Here is an 8,414-nt window from a genome sequence, read left to right on the forward strand (position 1 = left end):
ACCAGGTCTATGTTGCAGTCAGTGGGCTCTTTTTTTTTAATACTTACTTGTATTTGTTTATTTGTTTGGCTGTGCTGAGTGTTAGTTCTGTCATGTGGGATCTAATTCCCTGACCAGGGATCAAACCCAGGTGCTCAGCATTGGGAGTGTGAAGTCTTAGCCACTGGACCACCAGGGAAGTCCCAGCAGGTGAACTAGTAGTTGTGGCGTGTGGGATCTAGTTCACCGACCAGGGATCGAACCTGGGCCCCCTCCATTGCGAGAGTAGAGTCTTAGCCATTGGACCACCAGAGAAGTCCCTCCCTTTGCCTCTTAAAGTGAGCAGTTTGGACACAAGCACGCAGCGTCCCTCGCTGCCTTGACTTGCATCACATGATTATAGTTCTGGAAGCATCTGGGGAGCTGACAAAAGAGAAAGATAAGATTTAAGATTTTTAAGAAAGGCTCCCTCCAGGTAAGGACTTCTCAGAAATTGTCATCTTCATGCTGCTGCTGCTGCTAAGTCACTTCAGTCATGTCCGACTCTGTGCAACCCCATAGACGGCAGCCCACCAGGCTCCCCCGTCCCTGGGATTCTCCAGGCAAGAACACTGGAGTGGTTTGCCATTTCCTTCTCCACATCTTCATCTAGTCACCCTAAATATCCAGATGAAATTTGGCCAGAAACGCCTTGCTGACCTGGTTGCTTCTGTGTCTCTTGTGTGAGACATTGCTTCCCCTTCCTCTTTGACTTCTTCCCCAACAGAATCCTCCATCCTGGCACTTCTTTCTAGTCTCTAAAACTGGTGATCTGGCTTGTCTTTAAGGATGCAGGGTCAAGCAGTGCCCAGCCCATCTGAAGACTACAAGGCAGGAGGCTGACCAGACTGGAACATGAAAGCAAAGGGGGACTGGGAGCTGTCCCGACACTTGGAAGCCAGCAGGACCTGACTCTTCACCAAGTCAGTCCATCCCCACAGGCGGAAGAATGGGTGTATGCCAGTCCACTCTTGGGGAAGGCAGTGGCAATAGATGTTACCAGCCAGATCTCCACGGCCCTTCGTCCCTCAGCAGAACTGCACTGAGGCAAGGGTCAGAGGTCACTGTGTGTGCTCCTGAGAGCGAGGATCTAGCAATCTCCTCTCTGGCCAGGCCCTCCACCCCTAGAAAGAGGAGGGAGGGGTGTGCACTTGGATTTTTTTGTTTGTTTGAACACACAACTGAAAAGGAAGAGCTGAAGTCCAGACCCACCCAATTAGCAAAAACAGCACTTTCAAGTATAGTTAAATTGGACGTTTTTCTTCTGGGCATGAAGGGACACCTGTAGTTAGTACACATTCCCAGGACTGTCCTCAGCCCATCCTAGGCAACTGAAGGAGCAACTGAGCCTCAGGCCTGTGGGGCAGGCAGGGAAGAGGCCTCTTGAGGCACATGTGCATTAGTCCCAGGCAAGTCAGAATTCTGCAGGAGACCCCTTGGCCCCTGGGTGTCCTGTCCCAGAGCTGTGCAGCTGGCCCAGGATGAGAAATGGGGCCATGCACGGGCTGAAAGGCCCCCAGGAATTGGCCTGGACCCCAGATGAGGGGCTCTGCCCTCTGGCAGCTCTGGCAGCCTGAACACTTTCCTAAGCAGGACGGAGCTGGGGAGCAGAGGGTATATGACCCCCACAGACCCCAAACTCAGGCACTGCCTCTGCCTGAGAACTCACAATGATTCCATCCAGCTGACGGCTCCTGCCCAAAGCCCCACCAGACAACGATGAGTTGGAGCCCTCATCTAGGGCCTTGGCTTGCTCCACTGTGAAGAAAGAGGTAGACTCATGGGAAGGCATCCACACAACCCCTGCCCTTGGCTTTGCCCACAGGCAACAGGCCAGGAGGTTCCCAGCCTTGCCTCTCACCTGCCTAGGCTGGGCCAAGGCACAACTACTGTCAGGGGCTGGGGCCTGGTGGGCGGTGTGGTCTCTCCCGCTGTGCTCACTTTAAGCTGGACATCACCAGCTCATGAAAAAGCAGCCTCAACTCTCTGAGAGTGCTGACCTCAAAATTTCAGACTAAGGTGAGTTATGCTCATACCTGATCCATGGGTAAAACCAGTTTATAACAGAGGAGGGTAAGCCTCACATCCAGGACTAGGTTGAAGTGCCAGGTTGACGACATGCCGGTGAAAGTACCGTAAGAGTACAGATGCAGGGCCCGCCAAGACCAGCCTGGCTTCCAGCACAATGGAAAGTTTTCCAGCTGCCTCACTAGACCTTTACTCCCCGCACGAGCTGGTGACAAGGGTGTATGTGTCAAGAATGTATGTGTTGAGGGAAAAAAAAAAATCTTAGGAGTGATCTGCAGCCAGTCCCTCCCACCATGGCCCAATCCCAGGGCTGGCCGGGGGTGAGGGGGGGACATCTGGGATTTGAGTCCCTCCCCTACCCGGGTGGGAACATCATGTTCTCTACTCAGAGATGCTCATCCAACTGCTGAGCACTGGGGGCCCTGGGAGGACTCCAGGCGGGAGGAGATGGGGTTGAGTGAGAATGGCCAGCTCGGTTTGAGAAACCGGAAGGGAAAGGAACTCCAAGAGACATTTGATTCCATAACTACCCTCTGTTCTCCCAGCCCCGGCCCTTCCCTGGCCCAGGCCCTGGCAGAGAGGAGCGCTACCTCACTCCCAGCCCTAGCCCAGGGCTGGAGGGAGGACAAGGCACCACAGCTGTTCACACACATACCTCAAGCTCTCCCCTGCCGTCGTCTCCAGCACAGAAGGGCTGCCTTGATCTGGTCCAACCCTGGTCCCCTGCACCTCGGACGGCCTGTTTCACCTCACAGCCCATTCCTGCCTGGGGCCTGGTTACTTCTATGTCCCTGAGATGAGGTCTCTGATTAGCACCTCCCCTCCATCCTTCACCTCCAGGTCCCTCGCGCTGCTCACAGTCCAGCCCTGTCCTCTAGCCTCTTGCAATCCCTGCTCACCCTCCCCCAGCAATGGCCTCACCTGGTTTTCAGGCAGAAAAGAGAAGCGATGGTCGGAAGCGCCGGGCTCCTCCTCTGACCGCACGTGCTCTGCTCGCTCCTGCCCCACGTTTCTCCCTTCACCGGCAAAAGCCCTAAGACTTGCCTGCAGCTACACCCTCACCTCCCGCCCTTCCCAGCCACCCTGCCCTGCGCTTCCCGGTGGCTAACAGGGTGGACAGAGCTGTGGGCAGCTGAGGATAGAGCCGACCCTCTGGAGTCTCAGCCCAATCCACCATAGCAGACTTCTCCCTTCTGCCTCAAGAACCACCTTCCCAGGAGCATCCAGGTCTCCTGGTTTTCTTCCCACCTCCGTTGCCAGGTGTAACCCAGACTATAGTTAAAGGTTGAAATGACCCAGGGCTCCACTCTGGGTTCTGCTCTCTCCCGCCTTGGGAGGTTTCGGCAGGGACAGCCTTGGGGTGTTACCTCCCTGTTGAACACCTCAGATTTAGACCTCCACCTGGGACATCCGCTGAGCTGAGGGTCTGGTGGCCCCAGGCCAGGATCCCTCTCCTGGCTCTTCGCTCTTCCCACTGGGAACTTGCTGAAAAGTTTGCTTTTCTTCCATTTTTTTTTCTTTAAAAATTTTTTAATTGGAAGATAATTGCTTTACAGTGTTGTGAGAGTTTCCACTGTACAACATGAATCAGCTCTAAGTATCCATATATCCCCTCCCTCTTGAGCCTCCCTCCCACCCCCCTTTAATTTTTAAATTAAAAATTTTTTTAAGTGTGGAATATACCAAAGGTGTGCAAGACAAAGACATTCCACTCAATGGTTTCCCATAGGCCAGAAACTCGGAGTACAGCCCAGATGAAGACACTCTCAGGGCCCTGCAGCCCCTCTTGTGGCCCACCAGTCATTCCCTCCTGCTCTATCCTGAGTTTTAAGGTAAGGTGGTCATCACTTTGATTGTTTTTACCACCTAAACATATCTAAGGAATCACTTTCCTCATACAGTGAAATATATACCTGTAATTAAATGCAGAATGGAGAAGCCATCTTCACTGCTAGTTTTGAACAGTCTTGTCTTTCTCTCTTTTGCTTCCTCTGCCTCTCCCTTCTATCATCACTACTCTCTGGAACCCGTGATTACCGGAATATGTTCCCTATATTTCTCCTTGCTTATATAATCATATGTATACACATACTATATAGTGTGTATACTATACATATATACACACTATATAGTATATAAATATATGTATATATATACACACACACATATACATACACATACTATATAGTGTGTATATACTATACATATATACACACATTTACACAGTGGTCTTTCTTTTACATATTTAGATAATTTTTGTATACATTTTTCTTCATCTTACTTTTCTCATCCCAACTTTGTGGTAGGTCCCCTAAATCAAGTGGTATTATTTATTCCAAGTCCTCCTTTTTGATGGTGACTTAAAACAGGTCCCCACACTTTTTGATACTTCTCCCACAAAACGTGGAGTCTAATTTCCCTCTCCTTGGATAAGGCCTGGTCTTAGTGACTTTGACTCTGATGAAGAGAATGAGGCAGAAATGACTCTGACTTCTGAGTCTAGGTTAGAAAGATGATACAGCTTTCATCTGGCTTCCTTTCCTCTCTCTCGGGACAATCATCCTTGGAACCTAGCCACCCTGTTGTGGGGAAGCCCAGGGTACATGGAGGGGCCACGTGTGGGTGTTCCAGCCCCAGGTAAAGTCTTAACTGACAGGGAATTCCCTAGTAGTCCAGAGGTTAGGACTTGGGGTGCTCACTACTGAGGGCCCAGGTTCAATCCCTGGTCAGGGAACTAAGATCCCTGACGTCATGTGGCATAGAACAAGTCACGTGGCGTGGCCAGAAGGAAAACAGTCTTCATTGAGAGCCAACATCAAACACCAGACTTCAAGTGAGGAGCCTTCAAATGATTCCAGCCCTAGTTTTTTTGTTTGTTTGTTTTTCATTTATTTTTATTAGTTGGAGGCTAATTACTTTACAATATCAGCCCTAGTTTTTAAGAAGCAGCAAAGAGCAGTCTCCACTGAATTCTTCACAAAGGGCAGGTTTGTGAGCAAAATTAAAATATTGCTGTTTTAAGTCACTAAATTTGGGTAATATATTACGCAACACAGTAACCAGAACAGTATGGAGATACCGAAATGTCCCAATGGTGCCCCGTGGATGGGCCATCACTTTGCAATTTTCTTTTTACTACACATATTTCTATAAGTGAGAATCTTAACATTGGGATTAGAGTCCAAAAGCATATGTATTTTTATTTTATTGGACTTTGTCAAATTGCTTTCCAGGGCTTCCCTGGTGGTTCAGTGGTAAAGAATCCACCTGCCAATGCAGGAGATACAGATTCGATTCCTGGTCCAGAAAGATCCCATATGCCACGGAGCAACTAAGCCTGGGCATCACACACACACACACACACACACACACACACAGAAAGACACAATTGCTTTCTAAAAAGGCTATAACTGATCTTACCTTTAGCAACAGTGTTTGGACAAATATTTTTCCTCACATCCCTGAAAGCCAGACCTGGTGTAGCTCTTTTTCTCTTTTTCCTTTGTTTTTTCTTATTGTCCACACACACGCGTCCTGTGGGATCTTAGTTCCCTGACCAGGAATTAAACCTGTGCCCCCTACAGTTTAAAGTGACGTATTCTCATTATTACTCTTCAAAAAAAAAAAAAAATAGACTTTTTTAGATCAGTTTTAGGTTCACAGCAAAATTGAGCGGAAAGTACCGAGAGTCCCCATATGACTCCTTCTCCTGTGACACACAGCTTTGCTCACCATCATTACCCTGCACTAGTATCATAGTTTGTTCCAGTCAGTGACCCAGTGTTAACACATCATCAACCAAAGTCCATAGTTTACACAGAGTCCGTTCTTTGTGTTGTACATTTCATGGGTTTTTGAAAATATGTAATAACATGTATCTACCATTATTTCAGGGCTTCCTAGGTAGTTCAGGGGTAAAGAATCCACCTGCAGTGCAGGAGTTGCATGTTCAATCCCTGGGTCTGGAAGCTCCCCTGGAGAAGGAAATGGCAACCCATTCTAGTATTCTTGCCTGGAGAACCCCCTGGACAGAGGAGCCCGGCAGGCTGCAGCCCAGGGAGTGGCAAAAGAGTCAGACACGACTTATAGCAACTAAACAACAACCACCATTATATATAGTATCATACAGTATATTTTCACTGCCCTAAAAAATTACTTGTGCTCCATCTATCTCTCCCTCCCCATCAAACACCTGGCAACCACTGATCTTTTCACTGTCTTCATAGTTTTGCCATCGTTAAAGTTTTCACTTTGATTTGCATTCCTTGCTTTCTGATGAATTGGAACATCTTTTCACTTTGTAAGATTTTGTTAGTTGCCTCACAATACCCTTTTCCCCTTCATCTTTGCTAACAAACCTGAATTTTGTCCAGAGCAGCAAGTGTCCAGTCCCAAGTGATTCCCTGACCCCATTCCCTCATCTCTTAATCTTATATCTAGGAGTGGCCACAGATGACCCAGTTTTAATCACTTGGAAATAAATATAAGTCTACAGGGAGTTCTGGAAAGGTGTTTGCTTACCTGATAAAGGGAAAAGATGTGGGTGGTGCCAACAGCAGGATTTTCTTCTGCTTTGCATACTAATGTGATGTCTGGAGAGACAACTACCACCTTGCAAAGCTGGGTCCAAAAGCATGAAGACAAAAGCCAATAAGCTAAGGATGATGGTGGTATATGTAGTCATGTGGTGGAATACTATACAGACACGAAAAAGAAACATAAAGCAATACACAACAGTATGGATGAAACTCACAGATATAATGCTGAATAAAAAAGCCATATAAAAAAAAAGCCATACGAAAAGTACATATTGTATAAGTCAATCTACATGAAATTTTAGATAGACAAAATTTGTCTACGGTAATGAAAATCAGGATAGTGGTTACCTCTGCAGGAGAAGTAGTAACAAGGACGCCAGGGGGTTACCTTCAGGGTGGCAGTGATTAACTTTGGGTGAGGTGGTTGCCTTCTGCTGAGGACCATTCTCAGAGAGCTGAGAGTTGAGATCTGGACCACACACCACATCAGGAATTTAGTATCTTTTCACTTGTTTTTATCTTACCCTTTAATAATGTTCTATAAGTTTCATGTCATTTAATAAGATTTTACAGGTTTCTCACCTATATAGTTCAATACTTTTCTTGATAAGTTTATTCCTAAATATTTTATAGTTAACTGAATGTTTTTCTTGCTTATTTTTAGTAAATGCTCTTATTTTAAATATATTTTTCTTATATTTATCACCTTAACATTTTCTCTTATCTATTGTAATAGTTTTCAAGAAAACTATGTAGTAGTTTTCTGTATTTACAGTCATTGCATTAACTAAAGAGAGGATAAGGATTTGGTAAATCATTTGAATTCCTGCTGTCCATTCTTGCCACGTACCCAGTGTATAGCCCAGGGAAGCCTGCGTTAAGCACTTATGGAAGGAACGGAAGAGTGAATTAAAACTGAATGGCCCCCAGGGAGACCTTGCCCTGTCCACCCTCCTCCTCACACATAGGAGCACTGGAATGGGAGATTGGGTGGGCAGAGGAAGGGACAGGATACATCCGTGAGCAAAACAGATTTTCATCTGAGCCACGAGAATGCACAGAATGTGAGATGTTAGAAACTTTAGGAGGTGAGCCATGGTGCCAGAGACAAAGAAAGGAGATGCTGGCAGAGCGGTGATAGGGAATAACGGAGCCCCTTCCAGCTCTGGCTTTTCTTCTGGGGAGTTGCTACTGCAGGGTTCTGAGCAGGAGGAGAGGTTCTGACTTACATATACATAGGCTGATGTGAGGAGAACAAACTGAAGGTGGCAAGGGAAGCAGGAAGAAACTGGGACATGACTGAGGCATTGTCCTGGGGAGAGATGGTGGTGGCTTGGACTAGGTGGAAGCCATGGGCCTGGTAAGAAGTGGTTTCATTCTGGGTAGATGATTCTGTGGAAACAATGGGGCTTTCTGATGCATTGAATATAAGTGGGAAAGAAAGTCATCAAGATGTACTCTGAGGTGACTGGCCTGAGCAGTAGGAAGGAGAGAGCTGCCATCACTTGCGCTGGTGGAGCTGGGGTGGAGTAGGTTTGGGGGATGAGCTGGAGCTAGGGTGGCACAAGTTGAGTTTGAGATGCCAAGAGGAAAGTCAGAGTGAGATGCCGAGTCCACAGCTGGACATTGATTGAGTCTGGCACTCAGAAAAGGTCTGACTGGACATACACCTTTGGGACTGATTGACATGTATGTGGGATTTGAAGCCATGACCCTGGGGAAGATTATGAGAGCAATAGTGTAGACAGAAGATGAAGAGGAGAAACCACTGATGGCAGAGGAAACCAGGAGGCATGGAGTCCTGGGAGCCACACAGGGAAGGTGCTTCCA

The sequence above is a fragment of the Cervus elaphus genome, chromosome 24 (assembly GCF_910594005.1).
Source record: "Cervus elaphus chromosome 24, mCerEla1.1, whole genome shotgun sequence".
Taxonomy (NCBI): Eukaryota; Metazoa; Chordata; class Mammalia; order Artiodactyla; family Cervidae; genus Cervus; species Cervus elaphus.